At 51.5% G+C, this 11,585-nt stretch overlaps 1 long non-coding RNA gene and 1 other non-coding gene across 2 annotated transcripts; both read left to right on the top strand.

Annotated features, from left to right (window-relative positions):
* Positions 1 to 7,339: 7,339 nt before the first annotated feature.
* LOC146395247 (uncharacterized) lies at positions 7,340 to 10,115 on the top strand. Its single transcript, XR_014832933.1, has 2 exons — positions 7,340 to 8,146; positions 9,813 to 10,115. It is a non-coding gene; the product is annotated as an uncharacterized LOC146395247 (long non-coding RNA).
* MIR9798 (microRNA mir-9798) lies at positions 7,982 to 8,064 on the top strand. The gene has a single exon (NR_128480.1). It is a non-coding gene; the product is annotated as a microRNA mir-9798 (primary transcript).
* Positions 10,116 to 11,585: the final 1,470 nt, after the last annotated feature.

Raw genomic sequence — 11,585 nt, 5'->3', positions numbered from 1 at the left:
GGCTGAGCTCCGGCCAGGCGGCTATTTATACTTGCTCCAAATACCACAGCTGCTCGGCTTCCTCCCACCGCCTCCTGCTCCGGCCCCCGACACCCCCTCACCTCCAGTCTCCCCCCTTTCCCTTCCTGCCTCCTCACTCTTGTCCACACACTGCCCTGTCCCCGCGCTGGCTTGCTCTGCCCGCCTCGCCTCTGAGTCCTTTTATTATCCTGAAGGCCTGGCCTCCCTGCGAGAGAGGAGGAAAGAAAACAAAACACACACACACACACACACACACACACACACACACACACACACACACACCCTCAAACCCCCAAGCTGCCCGCTTTGGAAAACCAAAGGCAACTGAATTCTCTCTTCCTGTCTCTGTCTCTGTGTGTGCGTCTCTCTCCAGCCGCCCCTCACCAGGCTGGGATCTCAAATTTCAGCCCCCACCGCCTTCCCCTTCCCTCCCCCTCCACCGTCCCCCCTCTGATTCCCCATTAGCCTTGGAACACAGCGAAGTGACCCTAAAGAGCAAAGGAGAGGGGGCAGAGGGGCGAGGCTGGGGAGGAGGCAGCCCATCCAGTCGGTTTCTAGAGACAGAGAACATTCTTACAAGTCCAGGGAAGTGGGTGCCCCAGCTGGGAGCTGGCTCCCATCCAGCCTTCTCCCTTGGGGCCTGGAGGGATGTTGGGCCCTAGGGTGGCCCTGACTCCACTGCTGTTGACAGTGATGAGAGATCATCCTGTCTTGGGGCAGATTGTTCTGGAGCCATCTTTGGCTGGAGTGGGGAGGTGGATTGTGGGGGGAAGAGTTTGGGGTGCAATGGTGTCTCGACCAGCCCCTGAGTTCGGGGCAGCTGGCTCTAAATCCTGCTCCCTAACAGCTGGCCCTGCAACCTGAGGTGGGCAGTGTCACTTCTCCAGACCTCTAGATTCTAATGCTAGGCCAGGTAAACTCCATCTCTTGCATAAGGAATGTATGTGAGTTCTTGGCGTGGGGACGGGTGCATTTTTGATTTACTTCTTTACTTGTTTACTGATTCAAATCCTGGCTCCACCGCTTTCTGGCTGTGTGGCTTTGGACAAATTGCTTCACCTCTCTGTGCCTCTGTTTTGCCTTGGTGAACTGAGGGAAATAATTCCATCCACTTCACGGGGTGTGAAAACTCTGTGAGCTAGAGCAGTGCTGGCACAAGATGAGTGCTAACAAAATATTTTTTATTGTCATTTTCAGTGTCATAGTTATCCTGTATCTCTCTTCTCCCGATGGAATCATTTTGTCCTTGGGGCATGGGTCGCTGGGCTGAAGGTGCCCAGGGGTTGGTTGGGCCCCTCCTGTTGGGCTCTCTTCCAGCTTTCTCTGCTTGTTTTTCCCAGAGTGGGGGCTTATCCAGCGGTTTGGTATTGTTTTTTTCCCTTTGTTTTCCCAAATCCTGGCCGGGTTTTGAACGGGGCAGTCTGCTTGGGACAGTGGCAAACCGAGGACGCACCTCGGGGGCTGAGAGCATGACACCGTGTATGAGGCTTTGGCAGGAAAAGGAAAGGCAGCTGGTCATCCGTCACCAGCATCCACTGAGCCCTGCTCACCCACCTCCGCCGACCTTGTGGGAAGAAGCATCTTGATGCAAATCACGAGTTTATCACCATGTGAGCTCGGGGCAGACGAGCCCAGCGTAAAGGCAACGGTCATTAGGCTTGTGTCTGTTGAGCTTTGCGATAATCTCCACAAGGCCAGCGGTATTTTCTTCCCCATTTTACAGAGGAGAAAACCGAATCCAGAGAGGGAAGTGATTTGCCCAAAGTCACACAGCCTGGAGGTGCCTGACTCGGCACTGGGGAAGGAGCACGGGTTCGACAGGCAGGCTGGCTCCAGAGCCTGTCTTACCCCTCAGAGCAGTGCAGGAGGACGCCTGCCCCTCAGCCTCCGCCTCCTCATCTGTGCACTGGAGGGAGCCTGGACACCTCCTCATGGGCACCACGGTGACACTGGACGATCCCAGCACAGGCGACACATTTAGCCTCATAGACTGAAAGAAGGCATGAATGTTCATCTCCCCTGCTCCAACCAGGCTTAATTAAATAGACACGAATCCCATAATTACACGAACATGGAAGGAGGAAATAGGATTGTCTGTTTACAGGAGAAATGCAGGGAGAATCAAAAGAAGTTCTGGAAAATCTTGGAAAGGCCCCTGTTAATCTCCGCCCCTTCATTCCACCCCAGGACCTTTGCACAGACTGCTTCCTCTGTGCAGAACACGGCTGTCCACCTGCCCTCGCCCCCACCTTCCATCCTGTTCCTGTTCCTGTGGCTGCCAGAAAATTACCCCGACACTTAGTCGTTTAAAACAAAAATAGCCATGTATTATCTCTGAGGGTTTCTGTAGGTCAGGAATTCAGGAGCAGCTCGACTGGGCAGTGGCTCCAGTGGCTCATGGGGTCAAAGTCAGATGGTGGCTGAGCCAGGATCATCCTGAAGGCTTCTTCTCTCACCTGTCAGCACCTGGGCATCCACCTCACTGTCCACACTGGTGTCCCCAGCATGAGGCTTTGGGCAGCTGGGCTTCTTACCTGCCCCCAAAGAGCTACAAAGGTTCAGGTCCCCAGAGAGCCAGGTGGAAGTTATATCACCTTTTATGACCCAGACTTGGAAGTCATTCAGCGGACTGTCTACCATAGGCTATTGGTCGGGGTTTGCCCAGCTTCAAGCAGGAACATAGACCCCCTACCTCTTGATGGAGGAGTGTCATTGTCACAAGAGAAGCCTGCAGGACGGGAGGTGCATCGGTGTAGCCGTCTCTGGGAAATGCTTCAGGCTGCAGAACTGACACATGCGCACCAGGCCTCAGCTCTGCTCAAGTCTTAAATCAGAACCGCCCCTCTTGGAGCCCGGCCCCTTTATCTCAACCCTTCTCAAGGTGCTCAGAGGTTAATTAATTATTTGTGCAATAATTCACCTCTTTCTGTTTGTCCTCAGCATTTGATATATAATATGTTTTCAGTAAATATGCTGAATGAATGAATGAGTTCTTTTTGGGGGGGCTGCCCCACAGCATATGGAGGTCCCAGGCCTGGGATCAGATCCAAGCCACAGTTGCGACCTACACCACAGCTGTGGCAATGCCTGCTCCTTTAAACCACTGTGCTGGGCCAGGGATCGGACTTGCGTCCTGATGCTACAGAGATGCTGCTGATCCAGTTGCACCACAGTGGGAACTCCTAGTGAGTGAATACATGAGCCAAGCTCTTCCTGTCAGGCTGATAAGGAGCAGGAGGCTGGAGTGTTGTGGAGCTGCCACGGGGCTGCAGGACCAGGGCAAGCCCCAGCTGCCACAGACCCTGGGAGGCCTCGGGAAGGTCACTCCTGCTTGGGGCCGGAGCTTCCTCCTTCTTGGTTAGAGGGCATGAACGGTCTCTACCCACGCCTCCTGAGACCTGGCAGAGGTGAACTCTATGGAGAGTTTGCCACCTGTTGGGCAGCTGAAGATCTTTGCACACAGGGCCTCATGGCCAGTGTTGGAGGTGGTTTGGGCACAGGGCTAGCCCGGAGGCGGAGACTTTACAAGGTGACCACTGGGCCTTTGGGGAAATGAGAACACTCGTTGCCATGAGAAGCAGCAGGTGCCTGGGTGGTGGCAGGCAGGAGGAGCTGGTGGCTGGGCCCAGGGAGGAAACTGGAAAGATGCCATCCACAGTCAGTTAGCAAGCTCAGGGACCCCAAAGACAATATCGAACATGGTAACCAGTGTGCTCTATGCCCCGGGCTCCTGGGCCCAAGCTCCCTTGTTTTTTTTGGGTTTTTTGTTTGTTTGTTTGTTTTGCTTTTTTTTTTTTTTTTTTTGATCTTTTTAGGGCTGTATCCGCAGCGTATGGAAGTTTCCAGGCTAGGAGTCAAATCAGAGCTGCAGCTGCTGGCCTACGCCATGGCCACAACAACACCAGATCCGAGCTGAGTCTTTGAACTACACCTCAGCTTGCAGCCACACCGGATGATTTAACCCCCTGAGCGAGTGCCTGGGGATCGAACCTGAGTCCTCATGGATACTTGTCGGATTCTTAACCTACTGCGCTGCAACAGGAACTTCCCCAAACACCCTTCTGAGCACCAGAGCCAGAGCCATTTGCCTTCTGGACGTGACCTCCTAGGTCTCAAACAGAACTCCCATTTTTTTTTCCTTCCATGATTCTACCCCAAAGGAGCTTCTTCTGGATCCTTCCATCTCTGGGAATTCTGCAACCCTGACCAGGCATCTGGACCAGAAACCTGGAAGCAGGGCAAGGTTCATGGGTGTGTGACCTCTGCAACTCACAGGGCCCCATGCTTAGCAGAGTCCCACACTTCGTTTAATGCTCTGCTGTCACCACTTTTTTTTTTTCCTTTTTTTTTTTTTTTAGGGCCACACCCACAGCAAACGGAGGTTCCTAGGCTAGGGGTCAAATTGGAGCTGCAGCTGCTGGCCTATGCCACAGCCACAGGCACACCAGATCTGAGCTGCGTCTGTGACCTACACCACAGCTCACAGAAATGCTGGGTCCTTAACCCACTGAGTGAGGCCAGGGATCGAACCCACATCCTCACAGATCCTAATCAGGTTTGTTACTGCTGAGTCAAGATGGTAAGTCCTGCTGTCACCATCTTGAGATTCTTTTTTTTGTTTGTTTGCTTTTTAGGGCCGCACCCACAACATATGGAGGTTTCCCAGGCTAGGGGTCGAATTGGAGCTACAGCTGCTGGCCTACACCACAGCTACAGCAGCTCGGGATCCAAGCTGTGTCTGCCACCTACACCACAGCTCATGGCAACGCTGGATCCTTAACCTCCTGAGCAAGGCCAGGGATGGAACCTGCAACCTCATGGTTCTTAGTTGGATTCGTTTCCGCTGTGCCACAACGGGACCTCCCTTGAGATTCTTAATAAGCCCTGAACTAAGGGTCCAACCCTCTCGTTCTGCATGAGGCCCCTTAATTTACGTAGCCACTCCTGCCAGGAAGGCTCCAGCCCCCATCACCCTCCTCACCCGAGCCCGGCCTTCACATCCAATCAGTCCTGTTCGCTTTCCTCCCTCTGCCCCTCTTCGCTATCTGGGAATAAGAGAGCCAGCCTCTCTGGGTTGGAATTCTGGCTTTCCCACTTTCCAAATGTGTAGTCTAATCGAATCGGCTTAACCTGTCTCTACCTCCATTTTCTCTTCTGTCAGATGGGGTTGATACCAGCAATTACCTGATAGGGTTGTTAAAAAGATTAAAAAGCCAGAGTTCCCACTGTGGCACAGTGGGTTAAGAACCTGACTGCATGGAGGTCCTGTGGTGGCTTAGCAGAAACGAATCTGACTTGTATCAATGAGGATGTGTGTTCGATCCCTGGCCTTGCTAAGTAGGTTAAGGATCCAGTGTTGCCGTGAGCTGTGGCGTAGGCTGGCAGCTACAGCTCTGATTCGACGACTCCTAGCTTGGGAACCTCCATATGGCATGGGTTCAGCCCTAAAAAACCAAAAAATAAACTGAAAAAAAAAAAAAGAATCCGACAGCTGTGGCTCAAGTCACTGCTGAGGCGGGGGTTCGGTTCCTGGTCCTGGCACAGTGGGTTAAAGGATCTGGCTTTGTGGCAGCTGCAGCTTGGATTCAATCCGTGGCCCAGGAACTTCCATATGCTGTGGGTGCAGCTATTAAAAAACAAAAAACAACAAAAAAGGGGAGTTCCCATCATGGCACAGTGGAAACGAATCCGACTAGGAACGATGAGATTGCGGGTTTGATCCCTGGCCTCGCTCAGTGTGTTGAGGATCTAGCGTTGCCGTGAGCTGTGGTGTTGGTTGCACATGTGACTCAAATCTGGCATTGCTGTGGCTGTGGTGTAGGCCAGCAACTGTAGCTCCAATTGGACCCCTAGCTTGGGAATCTCCATATGCCACGGGTGCGGCCATAAAAAGCAAAAAAAAAAAAAAAAAAAGCAGTCCTTGCGAAGGGTTAATACAGAGCCTGGCACATACTAAGTGCTCAATAAATGACAGCCACTGATGTCATCATTTCCTCCCACTGTCACTCTCTTAGTCCAGGGTCTTCGTCCCTTGCCCATGGGAGCATAAGAGCCTCAGAACTGAACTCTTGTTCATCCCCTGCAGTCAGTGACTTTTTCTAGGACTCAAATCCAGCTCCTGACTCCTTTGCTTAAAACGCTTCCGTTGTGAGCTCCAAACTCTGTACATGGTTTCTAAATCCCTGCAGGATCCCAGCCTCATTGTTCTTTCCCTGTGACTTGGTACCTTGGGATGAGGCATCGGTTTTACTTTCCAACATGCTTCCTGCTGTATCCAGCCTCAGCGCCTTGGTTTTTGTCGTTGCGTCTGCTTGCATATTCCTCCACAGCTTTCTCACAAGCTTCCTTCTCCCTGTCTCTGGGTCTTATCTCCGGCATCACCTTCTCCAGGAAGTGTTCCCCATCCACCTTCCTCCTTTGGTGGAAAAAGGCCTCTCCCTCTGGAGCCCAAGGCCTCTCCCAGTGCATCCCGCACCCAAGCACTCACCCTGGGTTATACAGCCTTGTGTGCAGGCCTTTACCCGCCTCTAGCCTGAAAACCCTTCCCAGGCATCAACCACACTTTCCATTTCTGTGTCTGTTGCTTGTCTTAAGGTCAACTTCATAGTAGGTTCTCAAGAGGGTTTGTGGAATGAATGTGGGGCTGGAGCTACAATCTCAAGGTGGACTAAGGAAATCACCCTTTCTAGGGTAAGGACAGCAGGAAGTTTCTGTTTGGGGTGTTTCAAGTATCTTGCCTCCAAATACTTAAAACAACCCCTCTATCCCTAGTTTATTTTCTCTGTGCAGGCCTGTTGTTGCCATGGAGCCAGAGCATGGAGAAAATACTAATATCCATCTGGGGAATTTGGCTTTTGCTCAAATGTTTGGGGCAAAAATAGAATTTATTGGCAGATGTAACTGAAATCTGCAGGGATATCTAGCTTCAGGCATAGCTGGATCCAGGTGCTCAAATGATATTAGGATCCCTTTTTTTCCCCCTTTTTCTCCAGCTCTAGGCCCCTATTTCCTCTGTTAGCTTCACTCAGTTCCTGCCACCATCACCTCCACCATTGATAATAGCAGCTCCAATCTATTAACATAGAAACCCCCTCAAATATGGAGTACCCCTTTCCTGATAGATCTTGGGAAGTTTCTGGCTTGGGTCACATGGACATTCCTGAACCAACTACAATAGCCAAAGGGATTAGCTACTCTGGTTGGTCAGACTGGGCCAAGTGCCTCATGAGTCAGCCGCATGAGACCCAAAGGGATTGAGGGAAGGGTAGGGTGATTCTCAAGGAAACCTGGGGGCAGAGACCAGAAGGGAGATGGATGTTGATGGGCACAGACCACCTGCCCACTGCTTCCCATCCTAGTTACTCACCAAGTGAACCCGCTTCGGACCCCTCCTCCCCCTCAGCCAGTGGCGCCTTGGCGTAACCAGGGATTCCAGGGGTCCTCACCTCACGTTTAACTCCGAGGAAACATACCCAGAAGGGGAGGAGACGTGCCTCGAGTCACACTCTGGAATCGATTTTCCTGGAAGCATGTCTCTTTCTGCTCCTGGGAACAAAGGTGAGGAAAACAGGATCATTCTTGGAGAGTCGCTTGCTGATCTTGGATCCAAAGAAGAGGATGAAGTCACAAGTCTGTGTCTCCCACTTTTGGCCTCGTCTTCACAATCTGGCACTTCCCCTGCCCTCCCCCTTTTCAGCTTCCTGCATTTCAACACCCAGGGTGATAATTGAGGGCGGCAAGTAGGCAGTTTGAGACACCCCAAGCCTCTTGCTCTGTGCTCTTTGCACGCCTGAGAACGCGACTGGCATCTCCTAGGACCGCTGATGGCAACGGCTGAGCCCTGGCGGGAAGCTCTGGGGCTGCTGACTGCACTGGGGATGGTCTGTCAGTGTCCCCAGGAAGCCGAGGGGGATCTCGTGGAGCAGGAATCAAGGTGTCCCTGTGAGACTCTCCACTCAAGACAGCTGTTCCCTGCCTCTGCTTCCCGCCACTCCAAGCCTAGCGCTGCAACACAGTGGATGGATCGGAAGGGACCCAAGCTGGGTTTTGAGGTCACTCTGCGACCCATACCTATCCAGCCAGAGCTCCCCATTCCTGGCACCGGATCTCGATTCCACTTTAGAAGGTGAGACTTTATTTCCACATCTATGAAATGGGAAAATAGTCCCTTATTAGCAAAGTGTTGTGGGAGGAGGGTTTGTGAGACCCCCAGTTACCAGTGCCGTGTGATAAAACACCCCAGTGCTTAGAGGTTTAAAACAGTGCAACACATACTTTATTCATAAACGTGCAATCTGGGCCGGGTTTGGTAAGGATGGCTTGATGAGAGTCTGTTCAACATCGGCTGGGGCAGCTCAAAGGCTGAAGCCTGGAACCAGCTGAAAGCTCAGCCATTCACATAGCTGAGCCCTCGGCTGTGGCTGTCAGTCCAAACGACGAGGTTCGACCTCTCCACGGGGTGGGGGCGCTCCTGATGACAGGTGGGCTGGGTATCAAGGGTAAGCGTCTCAAGAGAATCAGGCAGAAGGTGGATGACCTTTTATGACCTAGCCTCACGCATCATGCCGAGCCCTCTCTTCCACATTCTACTTGTAAAGGCAGTCACAAAGTCCCACTCAGGTTCAAGGGGAGGGGAAAAGACTACCTCTTAGTGGGAAGTGGCAAGATTTTGAAAGATCACATGGGATGGGAGACGTTGTAGCCATTTTTGGAAGATATAATCCGCCACCAAAGGGCAGGATGAGAAAATGCCATGTAGGTATTTAGCACACGAGTGCTTACTAGTTGGTAGCTGTTATTATTACCCCTGCTGTTATGGGAAAGATCCAGCATCTCTTTGCATGAAAACATCCTTCAGACCTTCTGATAGTTAAAGGTGCAGCAGGAAGTGGGATTCGGTCCATTGGAGCTGCCGGAGAAACTGGCCCACAGACCCTGTGGGACCGGTCCAAAGTCACCCAGCAGATCGGCACCCAGTCCATTCCTCGCCAGATTGGCGTCACAGTGGCCTCTGCCATCAGCTATGCTTGCCTCACCCCGGGGTGTCCAACCTGGCCTTGTTTCCCCCTCTGAACAATGGCAGTGTCCTGGCTCTGCCGCCCTAGAGGGGACCAGGAGGGAGGACACGTACCCTCTTAGCTGTGCTGCTCTGCCTGGGCCAGAAGCCACGCCTGTCCTTTCTCAGGCCTGGGGAGCCCCACTGCCCCTGAGCCCACATCTGGCACTCACTCCAGTTTTTGAAGAGTGAGCTTGCCAGGTCGGAGGGCAGATCTATTTTGGAACCTGGCACCCCCACTCCCCTCGGAGGCCAAGGGGAGCCTGTGACCCAGAGAACCAATAGGCCCCTCTGGATTTTGTTTGTTTTTATTAAACAAGCACAGCTTGTCCCTCATAGAAAAGTCAGAAAATACATATTAGCAAGAGGGGAAAAGAAATACACATTGCCTGGGTTCTTACCAACCAGAGGCAAAGACCACAGCTAACATTTTGGAGTATTTTTCCCTCAATCATTTCTCTCTACCTATGGACATATATATTTTCCAGTGGTTTCCTAGCAAAAAGCAACCAACCAAACAAAAAACCCAAACCCCCAAAGGAACATTTTCTAAGCTACTGGAAATTTTGTTCTACTTACATTTCATTTATTTTTTGAAAAAAGAAATTTTAAGAATGCACAGGGTAATATAACACAAATCTATATACCCATCACTCCAAATGGGCACCTGTCAACATGTTGCAAATTTTACCAGATTTTTTTTTTTCCTTTTTATGGCTGCACCTGCCGTTCCCAGGCTAGGGGTTGAACTGGAGCTTCAGTTGAAGCCCACGCCACAGCCATAGCAACACTGGATCTGAGACACGTCTACAACCTGCACCGCAGCTTGCAGCAACACTGGATCCTTAACCCGCTGCTCGAGGCCAGGGATTGAACCCGCATCCTCATGGACACTAAGTTGGCAGCCCTTACATCTTCCTCCCCCATCTCATTCTCTCCTCCTTGCCCCCATGGATGTGTATGTATCCATATATAATGAATACTATTTTCATGTTTTCAAAACTCAAACATATTCTATTAAATTGTAGGCAAAGCCTTGCATGCACACTGTGTATTCTGGATCTATACACACTTTCACAGACAGACCCCTTGACTGTGACTGTGACCAGGGTAATTTTTCCACTGCTGTGCAGCATTGCATCGTGTAATTATATTACTGTCTATTTATTCAGCCTCTGAGGATGGACCCATAGGTTGATTCAATTCCTCTGCCAGGCCTAAAGAGGCTTCAGCGGCTATCTCCTACACGAGCCCTTGTGCCATGAGCAAGAGTTTCTCCAGGGTATTAATGGAGGCGAGCCCCTCCCGGACGTGGGGAATTCACATCACCAGCCTGAGCAGATTTCCAACGTGTGCTTCCAAGTGGCTCACCGAGTTCCCTCCCACCAGCAGGCACCAGAGTTTCTATTGCTCTGCACTCCTGCCATCCCTTGCTTTACTGTTTTGGCAATCTGCGGCCTGTGAAAGAGTACCTGTGACTTTATAGCCTACATTTCTTTTCCTTTTTTTTTTTTTTTAAACAGACTGGTGGCATATGGAAGTTCCCAGGCTAGGAGCTGAGTTGGAGCTGTAGCCACTGACTTACGCCGCAGCCACAGCAACACCAGATCTGAGCTGCATCTGCAAACTACATCACAGCTCACAGCAACACCAGATCCTTAGCCCACTGAGTGAGGCCAGGGATTGAACCTGCGTCCTCATGGATACTAGTCAGGTTCATTTCCACTGAGCCATGATGGAAACTCCTAGCCTGCATTTCCTATTTAATGTTCTATGTATTGTGAAGTACTTTCTACGGCAGAAGATTCTTCTATATGCACATGTTTAATGGTGGCTTAAGCCTCCACTGGCGCAGCCGGGATTTTCTTAATTCATTCCCTCTTGTTGGACACTGGATTTTGTTTTGTGGTATATTGCAAAACTGACCACAGGGCCCTGCCCCTGTCAGCATGCCTTTTGCAATGTGACTTCCTCAAGACTCCACCCCTTGAAGCTGGCTTTGGCCATATGACTTGCTCTGGCCAACGGGACCCTTTCAAATGTGAGGTTCTGGGGCTTGAAAGGGGTTGTGCCTTAGGGCTTTTGCTCTCTCGCTCACCTGGGACCCTGGGGCTATGGTGGGAGCAAGCCCCAGCTGGTCTGCTGAATGATGAGAGACACGCAGTCAGGTCGACCTCTCACCCCAGGTGACCCTGAACCCACCAAGATGTGTGACGCCATCCTTGACGACCCGAGCCAGCTGAGGACATCCTAGACCACACAGCCCTGACCATGAGAACGGTCCAGTTGACTCAGAGAAAGGTGGGGGATAGTAAATAGTTGTTGTGTCAAGCCACCAGATCTGGGAATGGTTTGTTAGCTAATAAGAGCTGATGCAGGTCCAGTCAAGTCTTTCCTGTGCTCAGTTCATGACTGGCTGGGTATTTGGGGCAAGTTGCTGAGTCTCAGTTTCCTCTTCAGGAAAATGCAAAATATATCTTTCCCTCCAGGTCATTGTGATGATTGCAGG

Source organism: Sus scrofa, chromosome 17, assembly GCF_054392235.1.
Source record: "Sus scrofa isolate SSC_HxYL_T2T_F1_AM1 chromosome 17, Sscrofa_HxYL_maternal_Yorkshire_Landrace_v2.0, whole genome shotgun sequence".
Lineage (NCBI taxonomy): Eukaryota > Metazoa > Chordata > Mammalia > Artiodactyla > Suidae > Sus > Sus scrofa.
The sequence above is the reverse complement of the archived record's forward strand: the minus strand, read 5'-3'. Positions and strand labels throughout refer to the sequence as shown.